The 9,896-nt window shown below is 51.0% G+C and overlaps 1 long non-coding RNA gene across 1 annotated transcript; it reads left to right on the top strand.

Annotated features, from left to right (window-relative positions):
• The first annotated feature begins 5,569 nt into the window (after positions 1-5,569).
• Positions 5,570-9,289, top strand: LOC113622870 (uncharacterized). Its single transcript, XR_003433701.1, has 2 exons — positions 5,570-7,181; positions 8,852-9,289. It is a non-coding gene; the product is annotated as an uncharacterized LOC113622870 (long non-coding RNA).
• Positions 9,290-9,896: the final 607 nt, after the last annotated feature.

Genomic DNA, 9,896 nt, shown 5'->3' with positions numbered 1-9,896 from the left:
ATCTTGGTAGAGGAAAGCACCCCCTGGAGGCCGCTGGGCCTGTGTGGGAGCCTGAGAGAGGAGCCTGCAGGCTGGGAGCAACCGTAAGACAAAGTGGTTTCTCTTTGTGCTCTAAGGGCTCAGTGCAGCCTGGGCAGGGGAAGGTAGCTAACCCGGTGGTGGTGACTTCACTCATTGGATAGAAGCTTTTAAGGCTCCAACAGGGATGGGGTTACCCAGGGCAACATTTCTGGATCCAGTTCCTGCTAAATAAATGACCCTTGGGGAATTGGTAGCCCAGAGCTGTGAGTTTGGGTTTCTCCTGGTAACGAAACGTCCAGTCCAGGGGTGGCTGGTATGCTCTAGGACTTTTCAGTTTCTAGAGAGTTCCGACATGGTAATAGGAGGCAGCAGTGCTGCCATGGGCTGGAAGTCAAGGAGGCTTCAACAGCATCCAGTTAGCTCTACTTGGGCTAGGGACCAACACCGGCCTGAACTCATTTGACCTTGGAAGAAAGGATTTATGGCCAGAACACAGCTCAGCTTTGGTTTTCCTGTCTGGCTGACAGGAAATACTGCTGTTCCTAGTCCAAGGGAGGGAGAGAAGTCAAATCAGTTCTTTGATTTGTCACTCTTTAGATTGGTGGTGCTGGGGCTTCTATCAATTGGATGTCAAATCCATGGTATCTCGTTTTGGTTAATGGGAGTTGACAGGTGGTGGTGGATCATGTTTCCATAAGAGGCATTTTTTAAAATATTTTATTGAAGTATAATTGACTTACAATGTGTTAATTTCTGCTGTACAACAAGGTGACTCAGTTATATATATATATACTTTTTCATATTTATAAGAGGCATTTTGTAACGTGATCAAACCAACCCCCAAAAACTATGATCGCGATAAGGAAAACAAGGATGCTGGGAGAGAGCAGCATCCCATTTATTGAAGTATTCTTTTTAAGATGGAAAGAGACACGAATAAGGGGAAAAAAATGGGAATGAGAGGTCAGGTGATTTCCTAAGCCTTCAAAGTTAGTATGATTTCCTCCCCTTTCATTGTGCTTTACTACATCCCTTTGTATATCTGGACTTATTTGTAGATTCCATATTACACACAGTTGGCTTGGTCAGGCTGGGCATCAGAACCAAGCTGCAGCTGGGGCCGTGTTGGTCAGGAGATGGAGTGTGAAGCAAACAGTCGAGCCAGCCCTGGGGTAGGGGATGTCCCCGAGAGCCAGTCCCTGGCTCCAGGATATTGGCTGGACAAGGGGTTGAGTTTTAGGCTTCTCAGAATTTCAATAAACCCGTTGGAAGAAAAGGGCCACAACAGGATAGCTGATTCACCTGGGAAAATCCAAACCACCTGACTGACAAGTGGTGGAGAGGAGGCGGTGCCACTGGGAGCAGCTGCCTGGAAAGGAGAACCAGGTAAGAGCAGCCGGGCTGGAGGTTGTGCTTGCTGAAGGGGACAGATGAAAGCCACAGCTGAGTTCCTTCTGGTTCGCGTGTCTAGGAATCCAGTGTCTGTCCTCCATGTCACCGAAGTTGGACCACGGTTCACTCAGTGAGGTTATTCTTGGTGGCTGGTTCTCGGCACTGCGCTCTGGACTGCCCTGGTGAGTTGCTTGGTCCTGTGAAAAGCCACCTCTTTCTCTTGCAGAGGTGAGCTTGATATTTTCTTTCCTTTACAGTTGCCCCAAGGTCAAGGGTATTAATGGCGCAGTTTTTTAAATTCTTGATCTGCTAATCCCATCTGTAGAGTAGCTACCACTTCAGCAAAGAACTGCCTCAGCTTACAGAGCTATCAACTTGGAAAGGTTTAAAAAACAAGACTAGAGTAGGTGAGAGCCCTGAACTAGGACTGAAGAGAGCCACGTTCGATTTCTAATAATAGAGCGGAGTGGACTATGCTTGAGCTCTGAAGTCAGGTTGCCTGAGTTCAAAATTCTGGCTCTGTCAGTAGCTGGTAATCTCGGGCGAGTTACTTCTCTCAGCCTCAGTGTCCTCATCTATAAAATGAGGATAATAGTAGCTTTAACCACATGACGTGTCTGTGAAGACTAAAGGAAATAATGCTTATAATGCACTTGACCTCAGGACCAAGGGAGCACTCAGGTGCCAACTGTCGTCATCTACGTAGAGCACGTGACCAGGGCTGAATCTGCAAAACGGAAAAATCCGGCTCCTGCGGCCGTCTCCAGACTGCGTGAGGGTGGACTTCTGGGTATCTCACAAATGCTTCCCACCTCTGAGGTGTGCCCTCCCTGTACAAGGCAGAGTGAATAAAGAGACGGCAGGGGACCCCAGAACTGGAGTGACACACTCCAGGGTTCAAAACCGGAGAATGCACCTTAGATCTGTCATCAGCCGGAGTGAGACTGTGTCATCCCCTCCCTCTGCTACTCAGTGGCATCTCTAAACTTTGGGCACTTGGTGCTCTGCCTGGCAGAATTGTTCAGAAGCCCCCATGGTGTTGTTACTTGAAGTGGATCCTTGGCCATGCCCTGGGGGTGCTTGTTAAAAGGATTCCTGGGCTCGAGCTCTGACCTGCAGCATACCTCTGCCCACCAGCCAGAGTCGGGCTGTTTTAACAAGCTCTCCCAGGTGATTCTCATGCACTCAGGTTTGACTCCCAACAGCAAAGTAACCCAGGGAACAAAAGGAAGCTCTTGGGGAAAGTGAGTCACAGCTGAATTAGCCAGGTGGGTCTGAGACCGGGCTCTTTAAGGCTGCACTGGGGGAAAGGGGGCGGAGAGGGGCTTGTTAAACAGTCCTATTAATAGGACTGCCTTGATGGTGTTTCCCTTCTCCCCGTGGGTTTCCAACACTAGTGAGGGCTGCCCTGCCACCTGTTTTTGAAGCCCTAAGCAAGGGTGATATCATGGGGCAGCACCCATTTTTATGCCACACACTGGCTGTCCTCTGTCACCAGGCAGGTTTATAAGCCAGCCAGAGCAAGGCTCTCTCTCAGGCCTGTTTGCCAGGCTCTGTTCTGGACAGCCTCCGGGAACATGAAACGAGAGCTTTTCTTTGCTCAAAACAGTTTCTCTAGCCTGAGGAGGAAACCCAGGTAGGGAAAAGGGGTTTACCAGCCTCTACAGTTGGATGCACGGTGGAAAAACCATGGCAGGAACTAGGACCCTTCTGAAGCACTGCTGAGTCATGAACGGGCAAAGGCAGTGTCCTTCACTTGCGGGGTTCGACAGTTTGGGGTTTACTAAGGCACGGGCTTAATTAATACATCCCCACACTTGCCGTGAGAAGGGGATAAACAAAAATATTTTCTAGTTCATTTCTCAGGTAGAGAATCCGATTGGCCAAATAATCATTCCCGGACCGGGTTTGAGAAGCAGGCTTAGCTGTACGCAGGACTGATGGCATCAGGCCCCTGCTCGAGTTCTGGAGGTTCTCCCAGTAAACATCATTACCCAGCTGGTAAGTGTTGTCCTTGCTCCGTTAGGGTCAAGGGGGGGACAGGGAGCCCGAAAGCTTCAGAACCAGTGCCTGGGTGGTTTAGGTCACAGGCTCTGAGCCCACCTATCTGGACTGGCTCTGGGTGACACTGCTGTGGTTTCCTGAGGCATGAGGACAGCAGTAGCACAAGGTGCCATTGTGAGGTGTGAAGGCATAAGTTGGAAAGCCTGGCACTTTGGAAGGACTCACATGTTAACAATTCTTAGGTCTAGCCGCCGGCATGGGTCCTGGCCACGCAAACATTTGAGTTTTGTTGAAATATGGAGAGAATAAACCCTATCCTTCAGTGTGTTCAAATCCTCACAAGAAAGGGGCAGTAAATATATGTTGAATGCCAAAGGGTGTGGTAACAAACAGGCTTTGCTTGGCTTCTGAAGGGATTCCAGCAAGACGTAATCTGTTACCATCTGAAAATATCTCAACTTAGGAAATGAAATACATGGAGTCATCAACGGCTCGGAGGTGGCAGGGACAGATCTGGGGCTAAAGGACAGTGGCCAGTGGCTTTGGACCAAAAGGCCACAGCAAGGCCAGCCAGCTGAGAGGAGGAGTGCCACATCCATAGCAGGCTAGTGGGAGACTTGAGGTACAGGAACTCTGGTTCAAATGACTTGACTGTTTCCCGACCAGGTAGTGAGTCCAGGGCCCACTCCTTTGCAGAGAGCTGCCGTGAACGGTTTGGCAGGCCTTTCCATCTGGGAGCTCCTGTGAGGCCAGGTGTGGTCTTCGTGCTTGCTACTGCACCCCAAGCACAGTGCCTGGCCTGTCACAGGCACCACACACGGACACAAGCGTGTGTGTATGTTCATCTCTGAGCACTGTTAGGTCAGTCCTGAGGTTGCCTCTGCATGAGTTCAATCCATGGGTATTTGACCGGCACGTATTCTCAGCCCAGCCCTGTGCCAGGCACTGGGGAGATTCAGGGCGCCTAATGAAGCCTAGGCCCTGCCGCCAAGAAGCTTAGAGGAGTTGGAGACCAGATTCACGCGCGTGGCACAAGTGTGCATGCCCGGGCTACAGTGCCAGAGGAGTTCAGAGGCTGGGGCCCTTGACGAGAGAGGGCTGGCAGGTGGGAGGGGCAGGGAACAGGGCCAGGTCATTGCTTCTCAAGCTCTTGCTGCGCTCTCCTTCCTACCTGAGCAGAACCAGCCCCGGGCTCCTGGTGCAGCCGGCAGAGAAGCTGGGTGGAGGCTATGGGTGAAAGGAAGGTGGGCCAGAGCCTCCCCCCTGCACGGGTTGGCTAACCATTCACATCCCACCACGTAGACTGGCCACCGTGGGATCCAGGCCCAAGGCAGCCACTGCTCTCGAGATGGAGGGGAGGGACTCGAGAGGTGGAGCCCAGTGAAGCATTCACCTTCCTTGGGAGCATGGTGTAGGTCTCCAGGGTACCCATGTCATCATCCCCGTCATCATCCCCCTCACAGAGGGGCCACTGCAGGGCACTCACCACGCTCCTGCCAGGCACTGGTCAGCACGCCTGGGCAGCAGAGTCCCTGCAGCCCCAGGGTGCACCCAGCCTTCCCCTTGAGAGAGCTGTGCCACTGAGTCTGCTCTGACTCTGGTAGCTGAAGTCCCAGGCTCCTGTCACCCGCTTTGTCTCATTGGCCCAGGCCATCACAGGTACAGCAGATGGCAACATGAAGTCCCACATCCAAGAGAACAAAAATGTTGGGCTTCCCTGGTGGCGCAGTGGTTGAGAGTCTGCCTGCCGATGCAGGGGACACGGGTTTGTGCCCCGGTCCGGGAAGATCCCACATGCCGCAGAGCGGCTGGGCCCGTGAGCCATGGCCGCTGAGCCTGTGCGTCCGGAGTCTGTGCTCCACAATGGGAGAGGCCACAACAGTGAGAGGCCTGCGTACCGAAAAAAAAAAAAAAGAGAACAAAAATGGAATACCTTTTATTATGGAAAGAATTTAATGTGACCAAAGGTGGTGAGAGTAGAATACTAAACCCTAACGTAGGGACTACCCTGGTTGCGCAGTGGTTCAGAATCCGCCTGCCAATGCAGGGGACACGGGTTTGAGCCCTGGTCCGGGGAGATCCCACATGCCACGGAGCAACTAAGCCCATGCACCACAACTACTGAGCCTGTGCTCTAAAGCCCGTGGGCCACAACTACTGAGCCCACGTGCCACAACTACTGAAGCCCGTGCACCTCGAAGTATAAAATAAATATTCATGAGTGCATACTGATATAAATGATTGAATAAATGGAGCACAGACAAACCTCCCAAACAAAAGAATTCTGAATAATTTATGTAGCTACTCTACCCTCAAGGGTGTGGGGCATAACTCCCCATCCCTTAAGTGGGCTGTGCACATGGACTTCCTTCTAAAGGGAACAGCAGGGGAAGGGGAAGAAAGAGGAACCTTATGGTGGGGAAACCTGGCAAGCCTCAGCCAGGTGGCCAGGGTTAACAGCATTAGTGATGAGCCATGTTGATAGCATGTACCATTGATAGGATGTGATCAGAGGGCACGTGACCTCTGTGGTGTTCCTCCCCCCAGACTCAGTCTAATCAGAAAAAATTGACACAAATTCCAGTTGGTGGACATTCTGCAAAATACTTAACGAGTCCTCAAAACTGTCAAGGTCATTCAAAGCAAGGAAAGTCTAAGGATGTCACAGCCAAGAGCAGCCTAAGGAGACATAATGACTATATGTAATGAGGTATCTTGGATGGGATCCTGGGGCAGAGAAAGGACATCAGGTAAAAACTAAGGATTCTGAACAAAGTATGGACTTTAGTTAATATATCAATATTGGCCAGTAGTTAGGATGAATGTATCATATTTATATGAGATGCTAACAAGAGGGGGAACTGACTCAGGGGTATATGGGAACTCAGTGCAAGTTTGTTTTTTAAAATGCATTATTGTCATTGTTGTTATTTTTCCACATCTGTGTTTCTGCAGGGGGCAGAGAAAGCTTCCCATTAAGTTGGGCTGGTGATGAGCACTCTGCCCGCCTGCCTGGCTTTCTTCTTGGATGTGCCCGAGAAGTAGGAGGGAGGAATATCAGCCGCCTGGCCCCGTCCTCTGAACCTCCTGCACCAGCTGGTAGAAAGCAGAGGCAAAGAGGTTGTTGCGAGGAAGTGAAAGAGGATGTCCAGGAACCAGTCAGGCATGCCGGGCTGGAGTGGAGAAGGCTGGCTGTGGTCAGCTCCCGGGAAGACTGCCTCACCGGCGCCTTGCTTGTGACTCACGCAGCATCACACTCTGCACGGGGGTGGCATGCATTTGGTGCAGGGGGCGTTGCTCTATGCCAGGGACCTGACAGACAGTGGGCAGCGGGTTAGAAGGGTGAGGTGAGCCTGCCCCTGCTGTTCACTGTCACCATCCTTGTCCTGGTGGAAGATGGGAGCAGGCATTCAGGGCCTCGGTCATCCACCGCTGGAGCTAACTCGTGCATGTTCAGCTACTGCTCCCCACCCCCGAGGCTGCCCATTTCAGAGACCTGGGGTGCTGGAAGCACATGGGCTTTGGAGGCAGCAGATGTGGGTTCAGGTTCAGACTCCACTACCTGATAGCTAGGAAACCTTGGGTGAGTCACTTAAGCTCTCTGACCTGTTTCTCCAGTTGTAAAATGCAGACACACACCTGCCTCACCCACCTCATGAGGTTGAGTCAAGGATCAAATGAGGAGAGACAGTGACCAGGAGGCGCTCTCTCAGGGGTTGTTTGGATGGAGGTGACAAGAACGATCAGCATCCTTCAGGCAGAAGGTAAGGAGTTCATGGCTCTGGGGCTAATCCGGAATAGAGTTTTCTGTGTATCAGGATGCTTTGGGTTGCAAGAAATAGTAAATCCAACTCAGACTGGCTTACACAGCTGAAAAATGCAGAGGCAGATCCAGGCTGCAGGAGTCATGTGACAGGGTTCTGGCCGTGTTTCTCGGTGTCTCAGGGAGTCGGTGTGGACTGGCTTCCTTCTAGGTAGGAAAATGGTGGTTGGAGTCCCAGGCCACACATTCCACCATCACTAATAGGAGAGAACTGCTTTTCCCCTGTCATCAAATGTCCAGGGCTTCTCTCTCTTTGGTCTATTTTAGGCCACATCCTTGGCTCTGAATCAATCACTGAGGCTAGGACAGACCGTGCTGATTGGCTTAGGCCTGGTTATTATTAAACCTGAACAAATTACTCAAGCAGAGGGATGGATTAAAATGATTGGTTTAGGCCAATCAGGGCCCAGCCTGGAGGTAGGAGGGGGGACACACCCACACAAGCCTTTTGGCTGCCACAGCTGGGGAGGGGAGGAATGGATGCCACAGTGTCCACTACAGGTTTCTAGAATCCACCATTGGATTTTGCCTCTCTAGCATCCATCTCCCCCTTTTGACTACAACCCTAATTTGCACTGGGGCTTCATTCCTTCCCCACTTTTGGACTATGTGCTTCTGATGGAGCCCCATTTCCCACTCGTGGATGAAGCATTTGATCCATCAGTGCACTGTGATCTCCCGGCCATAGGATTGCATCTCAGAAAGGCACCTGGCTTGATCAGAGTCAGTGAAACGCAATGATACTCACTGGGAAGACAGCGCCAGCTGCTCTTGTCTGCTCACCTTGACCCTGAGGATGTAAGGTCTGGAGCTATTGCTACTGCCATTGTAGAACCACATGGAGGGAGCCTGAGACTGGAGCCGATACAGAAAGCTGGAAAGAAAGCCACTGAAGCCACTCAGAAAGCCAAGCTACTTCCTGGACGATTCAGTTTATGAATCAACACATCTCCTCTTTGCTTTAAGCCTGTTTGGGTCAGGTTTTCTGTCAGTTGCAACAATTCCTTAAATCATACAATTCTCCTTCCCGTTCAAGGGCAATGAATGCCCTGAGCAGTGCATGTGGATGGCTAAAATGTTTGGGCCAGGGGCTTCCCTGGTGGCGCAGTGGTTGAGAGTCCGCCTGCCGATGCAGGGGACACGGGTTCGTGCCCCGGTCCAGGAAGATCCCACATGCCGCGGAGCGGCTGGGCCCGTGAGCCATGGCCGCTGAGCCTGTGCGTCCGGAGCCTGTGCTCCGCAACGGGAGAGACCACAACAGTGAGAGGCCTGCGTACCGCCCCCCCCAAAAAAAAACCAACAACAACAAAAAATGTTTGGGCCGAACTTTACCAAGTACATTTTGTCATTTAACACTAATATTATGTACCTGGAAAGCATCCCAGCCATGAAAAGATGCAGAAGAATGCTAAATGAATATGGATGGGACTTAGTCTAGATCAGGGTAGGCAAACTACAGCCCATGGACCAAATCTGGCCCACCATGTTTTCATAAAGTTTTATTGGAGCATAGCCATGCTTTGTCTGCAGCTGTTTTGTACTACAGTGGTAAAGCAGAGTTGAGTAGTTGCTTGCAAAGCCTAAAATATTTAGTAATTTGGCCCTTTACAGAGAAAGTTTGCTGCCCCCTGGTGCAAATCGTGGAAGAACAAAATATTAGCAAAATACTTCCCCAAAATGAATACCTGCGTCCCCAAATGAAAGCAACACTGAACAGCCCTCCATCATAGACCTCCGTATCCTTGTATTAACATCAAGCCCTATTATCAGCGTTAGGAGAGCAGACTTTCATTGTACCGAACTTATCCCAGACGGTGAACGAGACATCCTATGTCTTTGTTAAGATTTGGTCTCTGCAGTGCCTGTATCTTAGTAGCCCTGGCCACAGAGGGTCTAGGAAGCCTGCAGGCCTAAGAACAGTCATTTCCCACCCCAGCCATTACCCTTTCCTCTGACTCGGGATGCTGAAGCTACTGGCTATTTCCTGCACGTAGCCCAGTGACCCTCTTCCGTAAGGAGGTGGGATCAATGTAAACATGGTGGGAAGAAGAGACAAGTTCTTTTGCTTTCATAATGGAATGTCAGCATTGTTATCTGTACATCTCTGACTTCTGATGCCAATGGATTCCACTTCTACCAACAACGTAGTGCACTCAGGAAGCTCCATGTTTAGTGTCCGGCTATCAAGCTCCCGCCAGAAGCACAGCATAGTTAATAGCGGTGAAATAGCCAGGGTCACGTAAGCAAGCACCCTGCCGGGGGCTTCTAAACGCCATCTCTCTGCCACGTTAAATCACCAGGAGGCCACGTACCAAAATCTAAGGCTAGTCCTCCATGGCAGGACGTCGTGGAACTGTTATTTAATATTATGGCCTCTGCTTTTGTGTGAGGTCTTCCTGAGAAGTGGCTTCCTCAAGGACACTCCTGCATTGTCACAACCCAGTGGCCAGAATCTAACTAGTGGCTTCTAACTCAGAAACGACACCACGAACAGAGGGCAGTTTAGGAATACTGTTGACTGGTATTGTTATCTCAGGCAAGTCCACGCTGGCTTATCCACGAGGTCCCCCTTCTGCTCACCGTAGGGTCTGGAAGGCTTCCCAACTTACACAGCATTCAAGGTGGGTCCAAGACAGTTCCAAGGGGGACGTTGGGG

The sequence above is a fragment of the Aethalodelphis obliquidens genome, unplaced genomic scaffold, assembly GCF_003676395.1.
Source record: "Aethalodelphis obliquidens isolate GAN/ISIS:26980383/991018 unplaced genomic scaffold, ASM367639v1 scaffold10, whole genome shotgun sequence".
NCBI classification, from domain to species: domain Eukaryota; kingdom Metazoa; phylum Chordata; class Mammalia; order Artiodactyla; family Delphinidae; genus Aethalodelphis; species Aethalodelphis obliquidens.
The sequence above is the reverse complement of the archived record's forward strand: the minus strand, read 5'-3'. Positions and strand labels throughout refer to the sequence as shown.